General features: G+C 40.7%; 1 protein-coding gene across 1 annotated transcript in view; it reads left to right on the top strand.

Moving 5' to 3' along the window:
* LOC145673417 (uncharacterized) overlaps positions 1-12,558 on the top strand; it is a 755,597-nt gene that overhangs the window by 71,742 nt on the left and 671,297 nt on the right. The window lies entirely within an intron of this gene.

Genomic DNA, 12,558 nt, shown 5'->3' with positions numbered 1-12,558 from the left:
CAAGTTCTTCTCTGCCAAGACCAACTGTGTGCACTTCTATTATCTCCGCAACTGTGCTTTTGATCAAGGTCTTTCCTTGGGATTTGATCGCCTCCAGTATGTTGAGTGTATTCGTTTCCTGGGCCTCCAGTTTCATCGTCGCACAGTGGGGCGAAACCGCAAAAAGCTGGCCAAACTATGATAACTATATTCAAATTGAATGAAATTTAGTATTAAGGGGTTATTGAGGTTGCTGATTACGTTTCTGCAACTAAAGTTAAAAAAAATAAATGGCGGAATAAAATGAATGTCAACATACTTCGTAATTTTCACAATGTATCTTTAACACCATTCACTTTTTTCACATATTTTGATGAACAATTACTTGTTACTTACATTCTTATTTATTAGAAATGTATTATTACTTAAATGGCACAAATCATTGGTATTTGATGGCATTTCTCTTTGGCGCGGTTGAAGAAGACAACTACCATTGTCCACGAATATCGCCAGGAATTTCTCTCTCTCATGGCCTCCTATCCGCGCTACCACTTCATCTTCACTAATGGCTCCAAGCAGGATGGCCCTGTTGGCTGTCCTTTCCTTCTGGACGTCCACTGTTCCCGAGTTCAGCTTAATCCTTTCTGCAGAGTCTATACCGCAGAGTTGGTACCCATTTTGGAAGCTCTTCAACATGTTTGTCGCCGCCGGCTTCGCGCTATTGAGATCTGCTCAGATGCCAGCAGTGTCCTTCATAGCCTTGCCGATGTCGATGATGATCCTGTCATCGTCTTGTAGGTGTTCCGATTTCTGCGACATCAGAAAGTTTTATCAGCTATTTGATCTTTCCGTGTGCTTCTGTGACTTTGCAAGTTTTCTTATGTGGGTGCACTGCTTTTAACATTTCTTGCATTCTTTCTTTATTTTTTCTGCACTCAGCCTGGTGCACTGAGTGTCTGTTTTAGTGTGTTCCTTATGACCTTCTTTTGTACGGGCAGTACGGTTTTTTTTAGCTGTATGTACTTGCGTTTTTTTGCGTTTACTGTGTGTCCTCTTACCCAGTAATGGGTGCCAAAAGACCTCCTTCGTCGTCGCACCCACCCCAACCTTTTCAATTCAATTCCGACCCCGCGTTAAACTGTAGGTCCTGCCCTTATTTCGTCATCATCCCATGAAATCAATGGGAAACCACCATAGGTTGATCTTGGTCAGGGACAGTCGGGTCAAAGACACTAAATCACCATAATGGGAGTAGGTTTTTTGTTTTGGGGGTGACTTTGGACAACAAAATCGAATTAATGTCTTTTTCGTAAGTTTTCAACAAAGGTTCATCGATTTGTGACACAGGAACATAGAGTTACAAAAAAGTCATAACCCTTATCAGCTGTCTCTGTAACGTTCTGGAGATGATCAACAACCGTCTCGTTTGGATCCTTGAGCATAATGGCTTTCTTTCCAACTTCCAGTGTGGCTTCCGACGTTATTGCTCCACAACAGATCACCTTGTTCACCTGGAGACTGCGATCCAGGACGCCTTTCGCTACCGTGAACATCTTATGGCCATCTTTTTTCATTTGGAGAAGGCTTATGACACTACTTGGCGCTATGGGATTCTGCGCCAACTGCATACTTGGGGCCTCCGTGTCCATTCGGCTGCTTTTCTTCAGAACTTTCTTCGCGAACGTTCCTTCCGCGTGAAGATTGGATCCACCCTTTCTGCGCCGTTTCGACAGGAGGACGGAGTTCCAGAAGGTAGTGTGCTCAGTGTAACGTTGTTTGCAGTTGCTGTGAAGAATGTGCTGCACGAACTTACACATTTCGTTCGCGGATTGCTCTACCTGGATGACTTCACGATCTACTGTCGGTCCCATGATCTTCACACCATTGCACGCCAATTACAACTGACGCTCAACCGCCTGCAACAGTGGTCCCTTCTCTCTGGCTTCAAGTTCTTCTCTGCCAAGACCACTGTGTGCACTTCTATTATCTCCGCAACTGAGCTTTTGATCAAGGTCTTTCCTTGGGATTTGATCTCTTCCAGTATGTTGAGTGTATTCGTTTCCTGGGCCTCCAATTTCATCGCCGCACAGTGGGGCGAAACCGCAAAAAGCTGGCCAAAATATGATAACTATATTCAAATTGAATGAAATTTAGTATTAAGGGGTTATTGAGGTTGCTGATTACGATTCTGCAACTAAAGTTGAAAAAAACAAAATGGCGGATCGAAAATGGCGGAATAAAATTTGCAAAAGTCGAAAAAGTCGTAGAAATGTTCTCAACAGTGGCGATAAAGGAGTTATTGAGGTTGCTGATTACGTTTCTGCAACTAAAGTTAAAAATAATAAATGGCGGAATAAAATAAATGTAAACATACTTCGTAAGTTGCATCATATTGTAGTCCTTTGCCACCGGAAATTTCAATTCTCTAAAATATTCTTTAGCAGGGGTGAAATGGGCCTTAAGTTTGATAGGTTTTGTAAATAAATGCACGTTTATTATTCATTTGTGTAATTATTAGGCAGCTCTTCGCTTGAAGGAAACTGTAATTTGAAGGTGTTAAGATTCGTTTTCGTGTCCAGGTGGATTTCTAAAGCTATCGAAGTTCATATTCTATGTTACAGGCTACACCAACCCATAACTCACCACATGGAGGTGGCTGCCGTCGAGTTTCATCCCACTTACCCACCAGTATTAGGTTGAATGTTTCATAATTTCATTCACGTCTTCAAGCAAAATACTGCGACTTTATCTGAAAAGTAGTCATGTATTTTCTTAAGTCAAATTTCATATCTCTCGTGGCCCATATACTGACAAAGAACCTTCATTATATATTTTCATTAATCTGTCCACTGCTTGCGTATAACATGGAAACGCAGGGATATCAACACTTGCACTTTCTCAAGAACAAATTTCTCGCAATTTGTCATCTGTGATATGAGTCAGTATTGGCGGTTCTGTTGTTACATCGATTTTAGTTTATCATTTCTGTGTAATTACTAGCCTCGAAAATTAATACTGGCACCTGGAAGGAACGAGTTTCACAACTTTTATATTGTTTTCTGGATTGGAGGATTTTATCGGCAGCAATGATTCGTGTAGCTGATCTGTAGTCACCAATCATGGCAATAAGAATATTTTCAGAATTCGCATAGAATGCATTTCTGGAAATTACTTTATTGACAAAAGTCTTGTATGGTTCTTGCAAACATCTCGAAAGTCTTATGATCAGGAACAAATGTTTAGCTCCGTATTTGGCAAGAGGTTTGTTTTATGCTGAGCCACACTGGTGCATATACTTTTACTACGAACTTTACGAGCGTTTAGAGCTCCTCTGAAGAATTTGGCGTTGATATATATAGACGCGAAAATCTGCAAGCCATTGTTAACCAGCGAGTATGCGTAAGTTTCCTAGGTTTCTTATCTGCTTGGTTTTTATCACAGCCTCCTCTTATGACATATTGACATATTTCATACAAATATCTTTGATCATAACTGAGATGACGCACGTTTAGATATGTAGGGAGTTCTGAAGAAATCTTTCCGAAGCTGCACACTGGATTCGTCTCATATTCACCAATGATCTACCAATAGGACCAGACAAAGTACCAGTAGTTATATCATCGATTACTTTCAGTAAATAATGAAGTAGTAGTTCAATGATGTACAATAAACGCATGCATCACTGTAAGGGCCTCTCTAAATGGTTTTCGAGAGCTAATAATCATCCTTTTGACCCAACATTAGTATTAGTACCATCGCAGCCTATATCTCATAGGTCCACATTATTTTCTTGTAATGTCCGGCAGATGGAACTAGCAGTATTCTTTGTTAATGCTGAAACGGTCAAAGAATCATGGCTGAGAAAAATATATTACCCGGTTCTTCAAGGACACAATAATGTTCTTTCCTCTTCATATCTCTATGACTTCCGGAGCCGGACATTACGAGTGTTTGGTCTTTCTTCCCATCAAAGTAGATGGTACGAGGTTTCTCTTTATTAACAGTCACTTTAGTACTTACACTTTAAAAATTTTTGGCAATCTCTCTTTGTATTTTGCTTCTATCAATTATGTTTCGCAGCTGCTCTGGACTCACAATATTAAAATCTTCCAAAACGTCAGTAGCAATAGCTGCAATTTTTCTTCCAGTCACGCTGATTTTCTCCTTCACTTTTGCTAATGTTGGGAGGAATTTTCTCATTTCTGTGCATCTAATCTGTGATTGCTTTCTTGTCTTTAAAGGATAATTCCAACTAAAATCAGGATCCTCCAGCATTAGCGTGTTCTTTATTGCCTTCGTCTCTTGTTTCTAAAGACGACGAGGAGTCTAAAGATTCAATAATGTAACTGGTACTGTTTTGGTTGAAAGTTTGACCACAAGTTGCTTTTTGGCTTTCCTTTCTTCTCTTTTCTTTGTCCAAGTAACATCAATACCACCGATTACCATTTTTCTACTTATCCTTTGGTCTGATGAAACACTCTCCGATTCAGGCATTTTGAGTGTCCTGTACAACGACACGCTGTGAAATCTAAACACTTGCAAGCTGCTAAATCGAATGGTTTATTGGCCTGCTTCTTCAATTCTTGTAATTTATTTCTTCTTTCGTGCTCTCTCTTACTGCCAATTTTAAACATATTTTCAGTTTCCTGTGGTAACTGTTGATCACTATTGATACACGGCCGAGAGAAACAACAGGAATTGAAACACGTTACCAAATGTCTTCCACCTTTTCTGCTACCTTCGTGGAAACCAAATTCTCTGCTGGTTCTTTACTTCCTTCCCCTTCAGTTGCTGACGCGTAAATAAATAACATGCCATAACGTCTTCGTAAGTTGGAAGTGCTCTCCAGTCGAGATCTTTAGCACTACAAAACATCTCTTCTGCTCTTGACACATTCTACCTGGTTCATTTTGCCATCCTTCTTCTTCTTTATAGCACAAAACAAAACCACCAGATGTTAGGCTGTAACACAGTGGTAGATAAGAAACCCATCAGTAACTATAAAAGCGCAAAACTAATCAAGTCACTAACGTAGCAACACGGCCGCTTACGAGACACGTGTCCCGAGCACTCGTACAACACACTAATAACAATCGAGAGTCAAGCTGCCAAACAGTTGCACAAGACTTTAGTACCTGCACGAGCGCGCGCCCTGATTTCGTTCTATACCCTCTTATCTCCACCCACCAAACTATTATAGTACTGACTTAATACTGCCAACAAGTTCATTATACCAGAAAAAGACTGTTACTAAATAGCAAAAAACTTCTTTACGGTAAATTAGCAAATTGCTTATACTTGATCACTTTTCGTCTAATTATTCCCAAATTTCAGGGCCATTGCGCCCCGGCTAAAAATAATTCTAGAGAATTAAAAGTTCTTGTTGTTATCTACTGATACAGAATGCATCCTTTGCACTCTATCTACACTAAAACTTACAGTCTGCTTCCAGCGAAGATCTGCCAAATAGTAACATAATAAATGGAAATTGATTTACAAAATCGCAAACTTAAGGCACTTTGCGCCCCGGCTAAAAATTATTTCAGAGAGCTGAAATTTTCTGTAGTAAAGTATTATGATATGATGCAACTTTTGTCCTCTATCCAAGTTAGCATTTCGAGAAAAATTTTTTTCGCTCCACCCTAATACCTCACTCACGCACGGCACTTGCTTCCAGATGCAACAGTCCTGGGTACTATGCCAATAGGTGCTCAAATTGGTATCTCTCCTGATGGTGGCACAAACGGATACGGCGCTGCACAGTATCACGCACACGCCGGAGTATTTGGGGTGTTATTGCTCTACACACGTTCTGAATATTCTCCTGCAGCTGTTCCATGGTTCTGGGTCCATTCCGATACACAACGAACTTCAGATACCTCCACAAGTAAAAGTCTAATGGCGTGTGGTGAGGTGATCTGGGCGGCCATTCCACGGGACCCCTTCGACCAATCCATCGGCTAGGAAGCACTTCGTTAAGCCATGTCGCACTGTACGGCCATAATGGGGTGGTGCTCCATCGTGCTGGAAATAAAATACACGCCGCGATACCAAAGGCATTTCATCCAGATATGGCTGTAATGTGGGGTGCAGATGATGTAGATATGGTCTGATGTTAACCTATCGGGCAAAAACACGGGCCCTAATATGACGTTTGCCGTGTATTCCACACCACACATTCACTTGCGGATCGGCTTGATTGTGCGCTTCAACAAGTATGTGAGTGTTCTCGCGAGACCAATACACAGCGTTGTGTCTGTTAACTGCCGCTGAGGTGGAAAGTAGCCTAATCACTGAATAGAATTTCTGCCTCTAGCATAGGATGTTGTGTTCATGTCCGGTGAAACCACTCACTGAACTCGGTTCGTCTCTCTGTGTCATCCCCATGTAACGCTTGTACCAAATGTATCTTGTAAGGATGAAACCATTCATGTGATAAAATTCTAGAGACCGACTTCTGAGATATGGATGCCTCTTGTGCAATCTTCCGTGTTGGACTTTCAGGACTAACTGCCACCTTTGCCAGCACATCAATAGTCATGTCGCAGGATGTTGCAGTTTGTGGTCGTCCACTACGGGGCCTCTCCGCCACGCTACCTGTGACTTTAAAGAGTGCCATGAGTATCGAAATGAGTTGGTGGGACGGCGCTACTTGATTTGGATAATGCCTGTGATACTCAGCTGCTGCTTACAGTTGACTCATTCCTGCTTCATGAAGGAGCACCATTTCAGCTTTTTCTTACATTGAATACATTCACGTCCTCAAACCACACGTGCCACAGGTGAAATCGATAATATAGAGCTACTCTCAATTCATCCAGAGCGATCGCATTAGACATACCACGAACAAATAGCCGCGTGGCACAGGTAGCTCCGATTGCTATGTACTAATTCCACCACTACACTCTAGTGATAACGATCAAATTCACTCAGACAAATGATCTGTGTAGATACATGTTGCGACCTTGCCAACTTTGTTCAAGTATATCACAGACCACCAGTTAATTGGATTTGCTGATCTGTTGTTTCTTCTTGAGTAAACAATACCGATATACTGCTCTAACAGAGCTTAGTGCATAGAGTCAGTAGCAGCAACGCATAAACCAATGCCTAGACCCGAATCATAATTTACATTATCATACTACTACTACTACTACTACTACTACTACTAATACTAATACTAATACTAATACTAATACTAATAATAATAATAATAACCATATAGAAAAGAAATACACACATATACCACAAGCAAACACAAATGATAGACAATAATATGGACAGAATGAATTACACGATCCAGTCATCCCGAATACGGTTTTCCATGGTTTTCCTCAGTCCCACCAGGCGAATGTCGGGATGCTACCGCCTCTACACTGCTCAATGCTGCTGCCTTCTCCACTCCTCATCTTACCTAACAGGGCCGCTGTGACCTCGGCGTTTGTGGCCCGAACCATTCCCTTAGCCCTTTCTTTCCACACATACCTAAATCAATGAATCAAGGGTAGAACCTGGCCATAGAAACATACGACTTCAGTTGGGACATTGGCTTCCGCACGCTTACCTCTCACAGTTAAACCTGTCAGAAAACGACATGGCTTATTTTCATTTTTTTGTGTTCCTCGTATACCTCCTCTCTCCTAACCCTCCCCCCTTGTGGTGCTGACGCCACTGTCGTAGATCTTGCAAATAGGTCTGCTCCTTTGTTCTTTAATTTGCTCCCTTTCTATTCTCCTTGGCCCAGGGTATTTCACGCTCCAGATTATTTCATTCTATCTTGGCCCCCACTGACGTGACAAAATTGCATTTTTCTTTATTATTGAGTGCTATATCAGGGTCGAGCTTAAACTGTTGGTCCGATTACAAAAATTCCACCATTTTAGATTGACAGCCCATATTTGGCAATGAAAATGCACTCTTTTCATTTTTTCTTATGTTCAATAGATTCCGAGTTTGCCTATGGCAAGGGACTTTTGACTTGCTCGGTAAATATATAATTTGGGTATGTGTGCGATGTGTTTTGTATCTACTTCTCCCTAAGCGCGGGGCCTGGGGCAGTTGCCCATTGACCACCCGCAAACTCGACTTCTGCTTAAGAGCCTCTTCTTTTAAAACAATTTCCAATATATACGCCTTCGTTGCTCAGCGTAGCGCATTTTCTTTCTATGGTCATAGTACTGGGTTTAATTCTAGATTTACTTGCTTCAAATACCAACCTGAGTACCGGTCTCGATCCTATTTTCAACAATGAGTTCCATGACTCACCGTGCTGAAAAAAGAATTTTAACTCCAATTAACTAAACAGCTAACTTTCCAATATTAGAAACTGAAGTATTTTGAAGAATTTATACATAGTGTACGTATTAACGTGTTGAGACACTAATGCTGCAATGATTTTCAATATCACAGTTGCCATTAGGAACAGAGATCTATTATGAATAGAGCTCGAGAACTGTAAATCGAAATGAAAACATTTCGACTTTTATAAATGTTTCTATTTCTCATACCATACGTAAAAAGATGTATGGAAATATAACATGATTGAGACTGAGAAAAAAACTGATCCAAATATATATAAATGGGCCGCGGTGACTCAGTGGTAGAGCGTTCACCTCTGGTACTTGGGGTCCCGGGTTCGATCCTAGCCCCCGCCAAGTGAACTTTGTAGTGGACAAACACCGTGCGCGTGTCTTTGATTTTTACGTCTCACGGTTATGCCGGTTAGGCTAAAAGAGACGGTGATTAGAAATGCATAAAATGGTGAAATGAAGAAAGTGGGAGGAAACGGGACAACCCCGAGAAAACGCACGCACACGGAGATATTTGTAATAATAAGAATTGTAATAATAACAATGGAATCTACTACTTGGCTTTCGAGACACATTCTTTGAGTTTTTAGAGGAGCTAACTACTGGGAAAAATACAGGGTGCGGCACGTAAAACCGGCCCGTAAAGTGAACACATAAAATGAAATGTAATGTATTAAATATGATTAACTATAACACATAAATGAAATGTAATGTATTGAATATGACTACTCACCTTCACAGCAGCCTTCACAGCAGGTGCTGAAAGTGTCCTCCGCCCACTTTAATACACATGTGAGCACGATTGAAGAGATTCATATATATCCTTGTCAGTTCTTCTGTTATAATGCTATTGGTGACATCCTGGATCGTGGTCTTGAGTTCTTCAATTGTGTGTTGATTTGTTTCGTATACTCTTCCCTTTAACAGTCCCCATAAGTAACAGTCACACGTGGACAAGTCTGGTGACCGAGGAGGCCACAAGCCTTTGCTGATTGTCCTCTCTGGTGTAAACATCTCATGCACAAGGGACAATGATGAAGCTGATGTGTGGCATGTTGCACCGTCCTGCTGAAAGTAACATAACTGACGCTCCTCTTCGGTCAAGTGTGTATAAAACCCCTCCAGGATTTTCATATACACGTCACTGTTCACTGTCGTCTCAAAGAATACCAGCCCAATAACGCGTGTGGCGGAAATGGCACACCAAACACCAATCTTCTCATCATGCAAGGGTACCTGGTGGATTGCGTGTGGATTTTCTGTCGACCAATACCGGTTGTTTTGGGAATTTACGTACCCAGACAGGTGGAACCATGCCTCGTCACTCATGATGAGCATTAGTGGATCCAACGAACCACTGGTAACATTGCTCAACAGCCATGAACAGAAATGCACCCTCTTCTGCAGGTCAGGCTCCTTCAGTTCTTGCACAACACTTATCCGGTACAGTTTTAACTTCAGTCCCCTTAAAACACGTCTGCAACTTCTCTCACTCGCTTGAACCTGTTGACTCAATCTCCTGGTTGACTTTCGAGGACTTCTTGTCATTATCTCCTCCACCTGCATCTTTAATTCAGGTGTGCAGACAGATGGTCGTCTGTTCCTGGGAGCATTTTGAACCGATCCTGTACGCCGCCATTTTTCAACCAATTCCTGAATGGTGCTTTTTGCTGGCACAGAACGTCCTGGAAATTTCTCCCGAAACAAATTCTTTGTTTTTCCACAAAAGATCCAGTGAGAATGAACCCTTCAACAATGGCAACACGCTCGGGTATCGAATACGGCATTATCACACACTGACACTCACCCGGCATAACACAACGAGGCCTTTTTCTCAACTGGTTTCGACAAGTTTCACTGGCTGCGGCTGCACGTGACTGCTGCAGGTCACGTAAGTCGACCCGACCTCGACACACCATCTCTTGGTAGGAAGGTAGATAATTTAAGTGTTGCCAAAAACACAATATACCAGAATATTACGACGGGCCGGTTTTACGTGCCACACCCTGTATATTTTTGAATCACCTGTAATATATGAATTATTATTTTTAAAAAAAATTTATCTGTGTGTGCCTGATCATCACGGTCAAATTGGAATTACTTTTGGTATATAGTTAGGCCCCAAACCCAGTTGAGATGGTATAATATTGTTTTCATTATAATAGGTATCCTAAGGGGGAAGTGGGGTTCGAATTTTTGTAACTAATTGAGTATCTCACAAGCCGTTCAACTTAGAGCTGAAATTCAGTATATTAAATATTTATTAAAAATAGACAGAACGTGTCCTAGCATTTTTTTTAATTCTCGTTTACGGGGAGAAGAGGCACTTTTTATGCATGGGAAATTGGTAGAGGATTGTTTTGTAAAGATAATCGAAAACGATGGATATTAGTTGAGAAACAAATTCAGAAATAATTATTAATTGAGAAACGAAAATTACAGTGCTTGGCATTATGCATCCACTGGTTTCTATTATAATAGTTGCTAAAGCTTGGAGTTTATTGTTTATTGTTTATTGTATGGAGCGTTCAGAGCACAAGGCAATCAAACCATAAAGTTGTGGGAAAAATAGACATAAAATTTGTCTGGTATGAAAATGTTACACCCTCATTTCTCCTTTACGTTGACTTACTTTACCTTGATTTGAGACTATCAAATTTCAACCTATTTTTTACTGAAAAATTCGACTTGAATCCAAGATGGCGGCCATGATCGACCCAAAGCTGCGGACCCTCACCTAAGATCAGTTGTCATACTCACTTTTCACTTATTCCCTTCCGGCTTCAGATTATGAGGGTGTCAAGGACTTTTGATTCATCCTGTACTATTGACAACAGTAAAATATATCAGGGACACGGCAGCTCAGTGGTAGAGTGCTCACTTGTGGTATTGAAGGTCCTTGGTTTGATCCCAACTCAAGTGAGTTTGTGAAGGGTAATATCGTGTCCTAGACTTCTCTCGCTCTTCTTCCATTTCCTCCTACATTCTGAATTCCATCAATTATTTTATAATTGTTCACTTTCACTCATTATCTGTCTTCTTGAGCACGTAGGGTCTTCAATGAAACATTTCACTTCACTCTTTTATGTAAAATTTATCAGAGTCCCGAACTAGTCTTTCTGAAAAATAAATTAACTATGCCACTGGCCAAAACAAAATTAGTATTTTGACTCCGGACCTATTTTGAATATATATATATATATATATTTGCAACAACCTACGAAATTTATCACCATCAGAAATATAAATATTATAGTGAACGCATGAAAGTTTTTTTTTTTTTTTTTTTATCGGCAATTTGGTTGGAGCTCTATGTGGGAACTGTGTGTGACCTGACAATCGTCTATATCAGGGGCGGATCCAGGACGGACTTATGGGGGCGGGGGCGGTGGGTTTTAATACTGCTACTTAGAGCTACTTTTAACAGAGCTCCAAATTCTGGGAGGGGTTTTATTTATATAATATAACATAAGAAAGTTTCCTCTTCTCGGGGGGAGGGGGGCAAGCGCCCCGATCGCCCCCTCTGGATCCGCCACTGGTCTATACGGTAAATCAAACTCCTGACAAATACGGTTTAAAGGTTCTCTGTAATTGTGGCTGTTGTTTGCTCAATTCTTCCCCTAAGAACCACAACATCACTTAAAGAGGACATAAATGAGGTTCTTCACATATTAACATAAAAAAAAATTGGGGGATCAAGGAACCACTTCATAATACATTGGTCACCAATCCAGAGGTTACCAATTTCTGCGATTAGAAATACCTGGACAGCACCAAACAACTCTTTCCTATACTTGGTTCTAGGTTTCCGTTGGAAACCTGCAGCATTTTTAGATTTTTCAAATTATATCACGCAAAATTCATTCTCAAATAGAGAAAGCATCATTATGAATGTGGCACTCTCTAGCGACAGGAAATAATAGTAATAATCAGGGCCCGGATCTTGTTGACCTAAAATTTTCTAGAAAGTGACCTATAAAATGACACTAAAATTCCTGTAAAATGCCCCTAAAATTCACAAAAATTGACCATAAAACTTGCGTTTTCTTAAATGTTTATTTCGTAAAACATTGACATTTTTTAAATATCCATTGGATTTTAATTAACGTTTGTCACTTATATTCAAAAAAGTTTTGTTTCAGTTAGTTGCAGTCCATTGATCATTTATGTCCGTTCATCAGTCCATTGTACGGCATTGTACGTACTGAAAGCGTCAATTCACTCCCGAGTTGAAACTAGGAAGCACTCTTAAACAATAAAAGTTCGCAAG

This window comes from Thermobia domestica, chromosome 16 (genome assembly GCF_964235325.1).
Source record: "Thermobia domestica chromosome 16, izTheDome1.hap1.1, whole genome shotgun sequence".
Taxonomy (NCBI): Eukaryota; Metazoa; Arthropoda; class Insecta; order Zygentoma; family Lepismatidae; genus Thermobia; species Thermobia domestica.
This window is presented reverse-complemented; position numbering and strand designations above follow the sequence as displayed.